The following is a 14,510-nucleotide window of genomic DNA, read 5'->3' on the forward strand; positions in this document are numbered from 1 at the left end:
GCAGACGCAGAGAGTGTTATAAAATCTTGACAAAAGCGCACACTGGTTCAGGGGCTTCGCTAGCTCCCAGAGCATGTCCTCATCACATGTTCTTACACTCAAACAGGTTATTGCATTCCCACATAATATCACACTCCCACATGACCTGGTTTTGGCCAATCTAGATTAGAGTATTTTGGGCGTTAGACAAAGCTATTTTAACTATTCGTTGTTCGGGTGTATTTTCAACTTCTCATCCTTGGCACGGCAGTTTCGGAGGAGAAAATTATGATTGAAAAGTTGGTGAAGGGTTTGGCCGAGGCTTGAAAGAAAATAAGCCATCATACCAGCGACCAATAAAACTATCTAAAAAGAAAGAAATAGAAATCTATTGCAGGCAGTGTATAAGGTACCAGACAAAGGAAAAGTGCAAGTTCTGTTGAACCATCTCAATGGTACTGCATGGGATGAAATTAAGTGTCACAATGACACGAGTTTGACTTGTAATACAATTTTGAAGGAGGCAACATGCATTGAAAAGAGAAAGTTCTTTATCATTTCTGAGGAGAGATTGCTGGATCTTTCGAAGGAAGCATGCACTACATGTGCTGTATGTCAGAGGGCTGTACGGGTTGAAGTGACCCGAAAAAAAAAAACTAAAAGAATTTTATATCAAAGGTGCTGGGGCCAAGAATACAGAGTGGTTTATGGACCAATTTATGGGGCTATAATTAACACCATGTACATGTATGCAATTTTTTCCGAGCTAGGTGGTTTTGAGATTAACTGGTCGGGTAACAATGAGTAACAACTGAACATTACAAAAAAAATGTAATATTCCTTTTTCATTGTTCTTTTGTGTTTTGTCTCGTCCAGGTGTTCATGTGGAAAGTGCGACGTGATGGAGAGTGCTATCAGCTGCCGATGCTGCATGGAAGTGCAACAGCTAACAGCAAAACTAGACGAGCTTGCCCCCAGACCACCAAACCTAGGATTTAGTTTTCCTTAGAACAGGTTATTATATGTTTTCTGAACAATGTTATCACAATGTGTTGATTGATGTAGACATGAAATAAATGTATCTGAAATTAAATAAAGAGAACGCAATCCTTGGTAAGTTTATGACACTTGTTCTGTTAACATGTACTTCATTGAAATTTGGTACTCCATGTAATTTTTTTTTTGGGGGGGGGGAATATATAGTGTATTTATATATATAATATTTATATATAGAACCGAGATGTGTCTCTAGAGACATACATCAATTCAGTTAACTCCGAGGTTCTTAAGGCCCCCAGTACCCCTACTCCCAATAACCTCCCCCAAGATGAGCGGCACGCCCTTACACATCTCCGCCAATCACCAGACATAGTGATTAAACGGGCTGACAAGGGGTCCGCAGTTGTAGTCATGAACACACATGACTACATTGCTGAGGGCTTTAGACAGCTCAGTAACACTGATCATTACATTGAATGTGCTTCTGATCCCACTGAATCTTTCTCCCAAGATATCAGTGACACCCTGGTTAGGATTTATAACGCCAATGGTATTGAGAAAGACACATTTAACTATCTCCTCCCACATGACCCCCGTACAGCAAGGTTCTACCTTCTACCTGCTGTATCTGATAGTAGACTGAAGATGGGTTGTAATTTTATCTTATGTATCTGATAGTAGACTGAAGATGGGTTGTAATTTTATCTTCTGTATCTGATAGTAGACTGAAGATGGGTTGTAATTTTATCTGCTGTATCTGATAGTAGACTGAAGATGGGTTGTAATTTTATCTGCAGTATTCTTTGTTTATTTTCATTATAAAGAAGAAGAAAGAAACGACAATCCTGGACACTGTGCACAGTACCTGACATACACCATCATGGAGAATGATACAAAAGATGTTATCCATGGAAGAGATGGATATTAAGCGACAGGCAGGCATGGTGAGTGGCAGAATGGAGCCAAAGACACTTGTTAAGTCCCTGGATTGTTTCAAGGCTGATAACATGAAGGTGGCCGAGCTGGTGACAGATGCTCATAACATTGTCACATGTAAAATGAGCAAGTCATCAAATTAAACAATATACATGTACCATGCATTTTCTACCAATAAATCTGAAGAAGTATCAACATATCTTGATATGATGGTTTTATACAACCTTAGGACAAAATACCAAGGATCACTTGTTCGATGTTCGATGAAGATCGATGTTCACGAAGCCTGCTGGAGCAAAAGCCCCCCCCCCCCAAAGATGATACAAGAAACTATGACTAAAGGCATCACAAGAGAGTCAATAGCCACACACAACCTCACAGGGAGCTGCTCAAATGCCAATGGGCCAGGGAATGAGGCATGCCCTCAGATTAATGCAACCAAAACGGAGGAAATATTCAGTAGGTTTTATACATTCGAATTGAACCAGCACGACCAACAAAAAGGACAGAATTACTTTGAGTAGCGATTAAATTCACTCTCCCCGGGCAAAGAGGGCTGCATTCAGTAAAGGGAAGCGCAAGGAAAGTTTCCTGTTTCATGTACATGTATTCATGGACATACTAAAAGTGCTCTCCAGCCAGTGTCAACACAGCATTTACAAGAGTGTCCACTATCCAAGAAGAAGGTTTTTAAAGGCAATGCAGATCGCGTACAGCTGTGGTGATACTCTCTTTGGAAATGTTCGCTGTCAATGGTTTCAAAAGCAAGAAAGAAGCCACGGGGAAAATAGATCCTGTAGCCTACCACCAACACCAAATGCAACAGCACAACACTCCCTCCGTGTACACCTCAAAGGTATGGTATTTGACGTATCTCGATGAGTTGCGGTTCCAACTGTTTCAATCTGATAAACGTGTTTACGTCAGAAGATCAATTGGGGAGGAGTTTTCTGAAGTGTGCGTGGCTCCATCTGTCAAGCACGGGGGGTTTTGGCATTATGGTCTGGGGTTGTATAGGATTCTCCATTTTTGGGAGCCTGGCATGGATAGAAGAGAATATCAACAAGGATTTATACACTCCGTGATCGGTGAAATGTGGGGCAGTTGGCAGTTTGAGGTGATGATTACCACTGGCCGGGAGTCTTAAATTTCTGACTTAAACTCGCTTGAGAACCTCCTGGACGAAATGGAGCGCCTTCAACGATAAAGAAATTACTGAATGTGCTCAAATGTCAAAAAATATAAAAACAAAGTTTAAACTGTAAATCTCCGGCCATACTTTATTCTGTTCCAATTTGTATGGTAATCCCAGACACATTGCATCTATTTTCTTTGCAGTTTATGGATCAGTTGGTTTATCAACTTACTGACTACATGTATCTTCAATATTGTGAAAATTGTGTTTGTCTTAACCCAAATTGCAATCTTGAACAATGTGACAATCTTATGAAATTTCAAATAGAGAAAACATGAATCATAGATTGGAAATTTGTTGTCACGGATGACATCCATGAATTTTGCTGAACAGACAACACTCTACCTGAAGAATAACCCTCAACATCAGAGTTGGCCGGTGAAGCCGGTAATGGAGAAGAAAGAGTACACGTACATCAAAGACCTGATGGTTTAAGTTTTCCAAGCCAGTTAGACGACAACCAGCTTCTTCGCAGGAAAACTGAAATACCAGATAATGATCCAAGGAGGATTCAACCATTGCCCTGACCCCCCCCCCCCCCCCCCCTACCACCATCAGAAGAAATAGAAGCAAAACATCAATCAAGATTCTTTACTTCTTAAATTTTATTTCCAGGTATCTCTCAATAATTTTTGCCACAAAATTTAACACAAATTATATAAGATGGTTTTCGGGTTTTGTTGCATCTGTTGTTTGGCAAGAATTGCAATTTTGCTTCTCTATGCCCCTTCATCAATTGAAATATAAAGCTCTTGCCCAAAGTCAAGCACATGTGGTTAGACTTTTCCTTTGTCACTACCATTTTTTTCTTTGTCACCAAGTGACTAATCAAATCTAATGGACAAGTGAACATTTTGATGAACACATTCATTGCTATGTTGTTATTGAATCAAATGACAGGTTCTTCCTACAGCAAAACATGTTAAAGGCTTTACGTCCACTAAGCATGGCAAATGAAATCTCGTCTCAACAAGAAACTACATTCTATAAAAGTTAACACATCTTTTGCACAATGTTTTCGCGGGTCAAGCAATGCCATGGGGTCATGACGAGCAAGAATGATTTATCCTATGGGTCATATAAGGAAAGCTTAATTGCCAAGGATGAACTGTACATTCTCTCATACAGTTTTTGATTACTTGACAGATTGGGCACAATGAGTAAACACATGTATGTAACCTTCCATGAAGGTGGACAGCAAAGTAAAAAATTATAGAATGTAGCCAATGAGAGGACCTTCACCCAAATAGATGGTTCTCATATGCCAATTAAAGCACCAAAAGAGAACGCCAAACTAAATCGTAAAGGTTTCGATTCAATTATTTTGCAAGCTGTTGTTGATTTCAACGGAAGGCTCGTTGATCCATGGAGGCTGATCTGCGTATTGGGTGGCCAGGAAGTGTCCACGACGCACAGGTTTTTTTTCTAACTCATCACTCTACACTAAACTTTGTGAAGGGACCCTTTCCCCCATACAAGAAGAAATATAAAAGGGGTGGACATCCCTCCGCAGCATCACCATCGCTGAAATGAAGACCGAGGCTGCAGTTCTTAACAAACAGGACAAAAGATCAAGGCCAAGGACGCTCAGGAGAGGTGTTGTCCATGTACACCCCCGACGTCTTCAGTGACCTTCCCCTCCTTCCCCGACAGGCAACCATAAATCTGTTTGCCCCGCAACATCACCATCGGTGAAATTAAACACGAAGCTGGAGTGCTGAAGAAACTGCAGAGGATTCAGCAGATGGTTATGGATCTGACGGACAGCTCGTCGTGGCAGGATGCTGTGGAGAGGTTCCCTGGGCACACCTCTAGAGAGGTACTGTCACAGTTCTTAAGTGTATCCTCTGTCCCTAAATCCCTCCAGCACTTCTGTCAGATGTTGCGAAAGGCAGAGGCAAGGGCTGGAGAAGCAGACCTTCACAAGGGGAGCCAGCATTTGGGGCAAGATGTCACCATCCGGTTCCATGTGGTGGCGGATGACGCTACATTTACCTTCGAGGGTGTCAAAGAAGTTGCTCCAGACTTCAGCGAATGCAACTTGGGGATACTACGGATGCCAAACCAGCCAGGCCCAATTGACTTTTTATGCCCTGGTAAGTGTGGCATATTTGGCGTTTGTTGTGAAGGAATTCCCAAGCAGGTCAACTTCGTAGTGGATGAGAGGATGGCATCATCCAAAGGGTCAAACGTAGTTTTGATCTATTCCCACCATTTTTTCTCTAACTTTGGGCTTAGCGAAGAAGATGTAGAACTTTATTGTGACAACGACTCTTGGCAAAACAAAAACAATTTGGTCATGTCTTTCAAAAGTAGTTTGAAATGGAAGATGTACATGTACACAGTATAATAATGAGCTTGTTTCATAGAAAACAGTTTATATTAAAAAGTATTCTAGTTGTTAATACTGTTACCCACTGCTTAGGATTCAATCTGCCTCCTGCAACCTCCTCAGCCAGTGTCGAAGAAGCAGAAAACTTGTCTTTATATGGTGTGAGATGGAAACTCAATGTACAAATCTACCAGAGATAGATTAATGTTACCATACATGTAGATGATGTTACAAAGTGTTTTCCTCTTGCTCAGTGTGTTGACTCAGTCTCACGACCTACGTGTACATTGTACAATGTACCTAACAAAATTTCAAACAAAGCGCCATTCAAACCAGTCATGGCTAACAATGTACAGAAAATACATCAAATAGACAAAGTACGTATGGCAAAATTAGTAGTTACAAGAGGAGCAGACATACAAAGGTACATTCTAAGAACCATGTGTAATATTTGCTATATAGCAAGATTAATAGTCAAATATAGATAATTATGACAATTACTATCACAATTGCACCGCGTTGATGCGCTTATCGATACAGGTGCATCTGTGGATGTAATGAGTCGCTCTACAATTGACTGTATCAACAAACGCCCGCACACCACGCTACAGTCCGTCGATACTAAACTCTTTGCAAATGGCTCACCCCATCAGTAACTGATATACATGTACTGTTAAAGCACGCTTGGCCATACACTACAAAGACATTACACCATGGATATTTTCAGCAGATACATTTAGCTCTACCCATTACCCTCCAAACAGAGTGAACCCATAGCAGGGAAGCATGTGCTCGAGGATCTTTCTATCCGAAGGTCCTCCAAAAGTACTCCAAAGTGATAATGGAAAGGAGTTCATAGGTCAATCCGTGGATACTAAACTCTTTGCATATATGGCTCACCCTATTAATTACAACACGCTTGGCCATTCGCTACAAAGACATTACACCATGGATATTTTCAGCAGGTACATTTGGCTTTACCCATTACCGTCAAAACATAGTGAACCCATCGCAAGGAGGCATGCTTGGACCTTTACTGTCCTGAAGGTCCTCCAAAGGTACTCCAAAGCGATAATGGAAAGAAGTTCATGGGTCATGTTGTAGTAGCCTTACAGTATTTTTCTTCGTTCTATCAAAATCGCCCAGGCGACCCTCATACATTCATTTCGCTACGCATTACGCAACGCCAGGTGCGTTTCTCTAACTCCGCTCACACACATGTGTATATAAAACTTGACTGCACACACACTCTCCAGTGATCGGTTTCCCTTGTATGGCAGAGCAAATTGCTACACAAAATCTATCAATTGCTACTCAAAAATTAGGACTTGCTACTCAGTATTGGTATTCGGTGTGCACATACCAAGCTCGGTCTAAATATTTGCTATGCAAAATTACTGAACAAAATCGTATTCCTGCTCTCTCTCTCTCTCTCACGTATCTTCTGGAATCTGGGATGAGATCAAATTTTTTAAACTTCAAGATTTAAAATCATTTAGAATGCTCAAGACTGTACAGTAGGGCTTTTATAACCAAGAAAAACACGGAGTAGAAAACTCCAATATTAGGGCTAAAATGCCCTATAGTTTTGAGAAATTCTGAGAAGAGCCCTGTCTGATTTTAAAAAGTGTCACCTCTCCCTTATTGCGTCACTGTACTACATCTTGGTTACTGGTGGCTCATGGCGTACTGGATGACTCTGCTGAGTGTATCTGCTCGTAACTGACCGGACACCATCACAGCATGAAGTGAAGACTGGAGCTGTCGCTGTGATGCAAAGCCGCTAGCAAACCCAAGTATAGACTACTGCAGACAGAAAAGACCAAGAATCTCATTATGACCTGGGCCCAGATTCATTAAGCCTGTAAGCACAAAACCTTGCTAAGCACACACAAAACTTGCTAAGCACAAACAAATCTTGCTTAGCAAAAAATAGGTTTTTAGCCAAAAACATATATTTACCATTAAAGTGATTGGTATCCCACACATTTCTTGATAAGCAAAGGAATTTGCCAGGCATTATTTTCTACTGAACAGCTTTATATGAAATTGGGCCAATATCATAGAGCTGCTTATTTCAAAAATGTACATTATATTTAATTTAGACTTGAGTTGGAGGAACATCTCGCCTGTTGCACCGATGCAATAAATTATTCCCTGCCCTCAAGCACCTTCAATGATGAAGGAATCTGATAAACGGTACTACTAACAAAGACACTGAACGCACCTGCAAGTTTTCTCCCATCATCTCCTTGGCTTTCCTCAATGATTGCCGGGTTTATTCAGGACATCAAACTCCTCTCTTGTCCAATGTGTGTGTGTGAACAACCACAGTATGAACCTCTGATGTATGGAAGGATGACTACCCCAATGTGATACACCAACCTGCATAAGGTTGAGACTGAATAGCTTGACGAGAGTGGTCCAGACGAGATCTTGTAAGTAGTGAGTAGTGCCTCAACATGCAAGTAGCCACAGAGCGGCCCAATAATAGACTGCTTTTCGTGTAAATGTACATCTGTAAGAGCAACAATAAAAAATATTGACAGTTGTTCATAACTGAAGCAATAATTACTCTATACTGATGATTGGAAAATGGACGATTTACTGATCTCGATTACGATATTGACTTGGTAGAGTTAGTGTGTCAGGGCCCAATATATTGTGTACCCACAGAGCTCTGTCATGGTTTTGTCATCAGTGCCCTGAAGCTAACCATAACAATTTAACTGTGTAGTATTGAAAATTTCAACTTGTATTGGCCTTTAACTTGAACTGCCAAAGCTCATCATTGGACACATACATGTAAGCAGTTTAGTTCCCACAAGAATTAAAGTCTACTGTGCGCTAAAGAGCCCCCACTGTACACGACGTCCCACATTATTATCAAAAACAGTATTTCTTTTGTACCTTACGATCGAAAACAAAACAATAATGTTTTGGTTTATAAACTCTGTGGCCCTTAATAGAGCATGTCCCCACAAGATTCGAATCACTATTGTGCAGAGGGATTACACATTCCTTCATTTAAAGGCATTCGACACTATTGGTAATTGTCAAAGACCAGTCTTCTCACTTGGTGTATCTCAACATGTGCATGAAATAACAAACCTGTGAAAATTTGAGCTCAATTGAGATAACAATTAAGGTTAATAACAATGATAGAAAAAACACCCTTGTCACACGCAGTTGTGTGCTTTCAGATGCTTGATCTCGAGACCTCAAATTCAAATTCTGAGGTCTCAAAATCAAATTTGTGGAAACTTTCTCCTTTTTCGCGAAAACTACGTTACTTCAGAGGGAGCCAATTTTCACACTGTTTTATAATATCAACCTCTCCCCATTACTCATTACCAAGTAAGGTTATATGCTAATAATTACTTTGAGTATTTACCAATAGTGTCCACTGCCTTTGAACTCTACAATACATGTAGATGAATGTTTCAGTTTGGAGTTAAACAAATAAAAAAAAGGAATAGACCATGTGAACTTTGTTTACAACAAGTGTGACCTTGTACATTCTTTCAGTATTCTGGCAGGCATGATACTACACAGGGAAAGTTGACATTTTGTGTCATAATTTCCACGTAAACCCAAGAATTATGGAAGTAAAAGCTGGATAAGTTTTGAGATGTGCCCCCTTTCATCATATCAAAAGTTGATAAGAATTAGACAGTGCAATCTCCATAAAATATAAGATTTTATGTTTTCTTCCAATAGGCTGTGTACAAATCGTGCCTGCAGGAAGTCCATGCTCTGTGGCTCTTTTGTAAACATGTGATGTCACAGGTCACATCATCTATAGAGCGGAGTTTGACAAACACAGGAAAGCTACAATATAACTTTCATAAATGAGGTCAGATATAAGTTATAATTCAGTTATTTTTGTACCTTGATGATGAGTAGACCCTTCTTATATAGATCATAGGATCGTCGACTTCACCAAGCATCCAGTTAGCACCTAATTCTATCTCCGTAAGGACCTGCAAAGGCGTTAACATAAAACAAACTGTCAATGAATACAACATCCTGAACATGACAAAAGATTATCAACTGATCAGTCTCAATTGTTCTTGTGTTTAAAAGCAGTGGCGCTATTGGTAATTACTCAAAATAGTTATTAGCATAAAACCTTTCTTGGTGACGAGTAATGGGGAGAGGTTGATGGTAAAAAACATTGTGAGAAACGGCTCCCTCTGAAGTGCCATAGTTTTCGAGAAAGAAGTAATTTTCCATGAATTTGATTTCAAGAACTCAGATTCAGAACTTGAGGTCTCGCAATCAACCATCTAAACGCACCAACTTTGTGTGACAAGGGTGTTTTTTTCTTTCCTTATTATCATGCAACTTCGATGACCGATTGAGCTCAAATTTTCACAAGTTAGTTATTTTATGCATATGTTGAGATACACCAACTGTGAAGGCTAGTCTTTGACAATAACCAATAGTGTCCACTGCCTTTTAAATCTCAAAACGCTCCTGATGTACATCAAAGTATTTCTCACATCCTTCAAGCAATCTTGAATCATCGATTCTGATGGTCAATCTAAGTGACATGTCAAACCTGGCACTTTTTTAAGTTGCACGTTAAAGTCACCTGGAAGTGGTATTTTTTCAAAATAAAGCTTTTGTCACTAATATATGTGTTTTGATGAGTGGAATGTGAATAAACAGTTAACTAAGGTTTTAAAAAATCGGTTCTTATGTTATTTACAAATTTAAGAGAAGACCCGACCCGAGAGGGCACTGTTCGTGACAGCAATCGAGGCAGACTTTGCCTGTAATGCGTAGAGTAAACACAATTGCAAAGTACATGTACGGACCAAGTCGTGAGTTTGTACGTTTCAAAGAAAGTTTTTTTTTGTTTTTTTCCGGCAATGCCGACCAGGTGTATTGCTGCTGAATGCAGAAAAACACTTTTTGAAACGTACCAACTCACGACTTGGACGTACATGTACTTTGCACGTGTGTTTACTATACGCATTGCAGGCAAAGTCTGCCTCGATTGACGTCACAAAAGGGGTAGGCGGAGTCAGCCCCCCAAACAACTTTATATATTTTTAAACAGGACAAACAATAACTAAAAAATTACTAATTGTTTTATTGTTCGTAAGCATATACTCTTATGTTTGAAAGAAAAAAAATTCTATTTCCAGGTGACTTTAAGTTTGCTTGAAGATAAATTTGTTATCACACGCGCACTCATGGAATATGGAATTGCACTCACCCCTTGCATAATACGTCAATCTGTCAAGAAGAACTATCCCCCCACCCTCCCCGAGATCAAAAGGAGGCAAATCATTGCATGAAAGCTGTTCTTTGTGGTGTTTAGTGATTTCTGTAGCCCCCTCACACAACACAGAACACACCTTCGAACAATGCACGTCATTTTGTGAGTCGAATTTTTGTTTGCATGTTTTGTGCAAGATCTTGACTCCCAAAATGTCGAATAGGATACGCGTGTTCGAGTGTGCTGCACACTGTGCAAGGAGTCTACATGTATATCCAACTCAACACTCAGCCTTCGGCCTTTGAACTTGTCGGTTTTGGAACGCAGAAGCACTGTATTTTTCTATTCCACACGCACTTGCGCAAAAACTAATAATACCTACTCGTATTTAACAAATATGAATGCGTCCTCCTTGAAAGTTGGTTACTTCTAAGCTGACAAGTTCTAACATATTGACTTGAATGAGCTGCAGCAAGACCAGCTGTACCAGCACCAACAACCGCCAAGCCTGGGCCTTAATACTTACAGCCATCACTCAGAGACGTAGCATTGACTGTCAATGATGACTAACCCGATCTGGTTCAGCTGCAATGATGATGAAAATAATGGTGTCATTCCAACATTTTATTTATTGGTTGGCTTTTCGATTAATTAAAGGCAGTGGACACTTTTTGTAATTACTCAAAATAATTTTTAGCTTAAATCCTTTGGTCATGAGTAATGGGAAGAGTTTGGTAGTATCAAACATTGTGTGCAACGGCTCCCTCTGAAGTGGAGTAGTTTTTGAGAAAGAGGTAATTTTCCAAGAATTTGATTTTGAGGCGTCACATTTAGAAAGTGAGGTCTCAAAATCAAGCATATATAAAAGCACACAACTTAGTGTGACAAGGGTGTTTTTTCTTTCATTATTATCTCGCAACTTCGATGACCAATTGAGCTCAAATTTTCACATGAGTGAGAAGACTTGTCTTTGACAATTACCAATAGTGTCCAGTGTCTTTAACCTTTAATATATCACTAAGACTTACTGTCAGTATAAGAAAAGTATTACCATGGTGATTAATAGTGTGACATCAATCTTCGCCAAGCATGATTTTTTAGACTGATTTACATGCAAGATTATGCAAGATTAATCTGTCCATGATCTGTCTGAGACATTTGTGAAATTGCAGGTGCATTTTTGCTGATCAGGGATGGAACAACTCTTCCAAAAGGTTAAAAGAAGCTCAGCTTTGTTTCTTTCTCTATCAGGGTTCTCCACATGCAGTTTTGTCCACGCGCTGCGCCCGGACAAAAATCTCAAAATACCAAATGCACCCGGACAAAAAATATCGCACCCGGACAAACAATTTTGAAAAACACTTCACGACGAACACAAACCACCGTTCGATGCGCTGTATCACTTACCTTTTTGTATAATAATAGTGTGCAAAGACTGGTACCCAGATCTCGACTATTTCGTAACGGCATTAGGCGTGCATTTTTCTCTGTGTCACAGGGCATCCTGACTACCATTTGACAACAACGTGGTATTTAGACTTGGTTCCAAGTCTGTGAATCGTGCGTTTTAGTCATTGATCATTGGCTGAAACAGCGCCCTCTCGTGAATTAACATCCGTCATTAGAGCGTATTTAGAGCGTGGTAGCAAATCTACGGGGGAATTCTACGTCGCTGAAGAGAAATTACCGCACTCTCAGACTTGAAATTAAGTTTAAGGTATGAGGAGACCGATCTGAGATCAGAAAATACCCGGACGTAAGTCTGAAAATCAAATTTGTTTTCGGGTGATCATGCATAAAGTGGTTTTGTTCGTTCTGAAATGATTTGCACAATCAGTCGATCTTGCAGGAATAGTTTGTACAATAATAGTGCAGGATTGGTTTAGCGCCCAGACAATATTTTAACCTGTGGAGAACCCTGTCTACAATCATCATAATGGCCTTGCAATGGAAATGTGGAAAAGTTTCCTAATATGGCGCCACCACTTTTTCATTAATTTTTACAAAAAAGGATATCTCATTGAGGTAAATACGATTTCATACCAAATGAAAAAGTGGTGGCGCCATACAGAAACTTTTCCCTAATATTCCAATAATAAACAAAACAATATTTATAAACTCTGTAAGTAACTGTATTGTCACGGCATGGCAATGTCAATGATTAAATGACACTTTGAAATCAAGTCTCATGAAAATCAATCGAAGCATGAAGTTGAGGCTACACGTGCAAAATGAGACTGGATGGCGTCAGACACTCAAGAAACCAAAGTTAAACCAAACCACCATGCACTTCTGACTTACTGTCCTTTCTCTATGCTTTGTACACATCCATGTACAGTACATGTACTCCTAGAATTATTTTGGTTTCATCCGGCTATCGTCTCCGGGAGACGATAGCCGGACGAAACCGAAATAGTTCTTGGTTTCGTCCGGCTATCGTCTCCGGGAGACGATAGCCGGACGAAACCGAAATAGTTCTAGGAGTACAGTACATGTACATACTACCGCCACATACACATCACATCACACCACCCAAAATGTCCCAACCAACCACAGACAACATTGAACATACCATGGAGACCTACCTCATACCGTACCTGCCAATGGCGGTAGAATTTAGAAAATAGTGTTAGTTCATGAGTTAATATTATATAAATGGTGTAGTCATTTCAAACCTGTCAGTGTCTCGAACGAAAACACACTATTGCCACTGCCAGCAGAATGAGCACCGACTGATTTCACATTTTGCGAAATCCAACGCTGCCATTGCCCCCTTTTCAGAAGCCGCATAGAGGAGAGGCAGAGCAGAGTGATTTTCGAATTCGTTGTTTTTGCTGCGTTGTCGTCGTCCGTCCGCTGTGTATATTTATGTGGCTGCTGCATGCGCATGGTGTATTACAAGGCATGCAGCGCACATGTGTTCCCTAGATCAAACTCTAGCTCTCCATTGGTTGATTTTCCGTGACCCATGACCCCCATCAAAGTTTTGTGCACATGTGTTCATAATCATCAGCCAGACTAGTCTTGGCCCAAGACTATGGTGCTTGATTCTGGATAGTGTACTACGCGCGGTTGACAGGGGCCGATTTCACAAAGATCTAAAATTGATCGTAACTGCAAATCAATCGCAGCTGCTTAGTAAAGTGTTATGTCACAATACAAATCACTATGGTGATACTGAAAATTTGTCTTGCGATGAATTTTATTGCTTTGTGAAATCGGCCCCCCAGAGCCGTATTCTGAGAAGAGCCTAGTCTTGGTGCAAGACGTCCCTGTTTTGTATTTCCACAAATTTCCGCCGCCCATAGAGGGCGCTATCACTCCACCAACCGCTATCACCCACGAACCGCTATCACAGGTAGCTTGCTTTGGCGATTCAACCGCGCGTAGTACACTATCCAGAATCAAGCACCATAGTCTTGGGCCAAGACTACAGCCAGACTCGCTCCTTGCAGGCTTGCATTTAAAAATGCGTAGGTTTCAGCGTGGTATGTGTGTGACGCTATATAAAAGCTCTATGGACGCTATACGATCTTTGATAGTATGTTATAATAATTATGATAATGTTTTTTTAGCGAAATATTTTTCTTTTGGAGCCGGGGGGGGGGGGGGGGAGTTCGATGCTTATTTTTTATTAGCATGTGCCATTATCTGTGTTGAACATGGGTTGTTGCTGATATTTACTCCAAAAGTAGGCATAGGTGTTTAAAAAAAAGATACAATCTGAAGTCCCAAATGAGATTTATTTAATTTGGTAGGACAGAGTCAGGTAAAGTTGATGGCTCATACATTGCCTCGCACTCCCCATTTAGAGTCCCATCGGGGCACTGTGGGAATTT

General features: G+C 40.4%; 1 long non-coding RNA gene across 1 annotated transcript; it reads right to left on the bottom strand.

Moving 5' to 3' along the window:
* Positions 1-7,685: 7,685 nt before the first annotated feature.
* On the bottom strand, positions 7,686-13,513 carry LOC117306706. The gene is made up of 4 exons (XR_004520977.1): positions 13,347-13,513; positions 11,198-11,256; positions 9,333-9,424; positions 7,686-7,959 (listed from the first exon to the last, which is right to left on the bottom strand). It is a non-coding gene; the product is annotated as an uncharacterized LOC117306706 (long non-coding RNA).
* Positions 13,514-14,510: the final 997 nt, after the last annotated feature.

Source organism: Asterias rubens, unplaced genomic scaffold (assembly GCF_902459465.1).
Source record: "Asterias rubens unplaced genomic scaffold, eAstRub1.3, whole genome shotgun sequence".
In the NCBI taxonomy this organism is placed as follows: Eukaryota; Metazoa; Echinodermata; class Asteroidea; order Forcipulatida; family Asteriidae; genus Asterias; species Asterias rubens.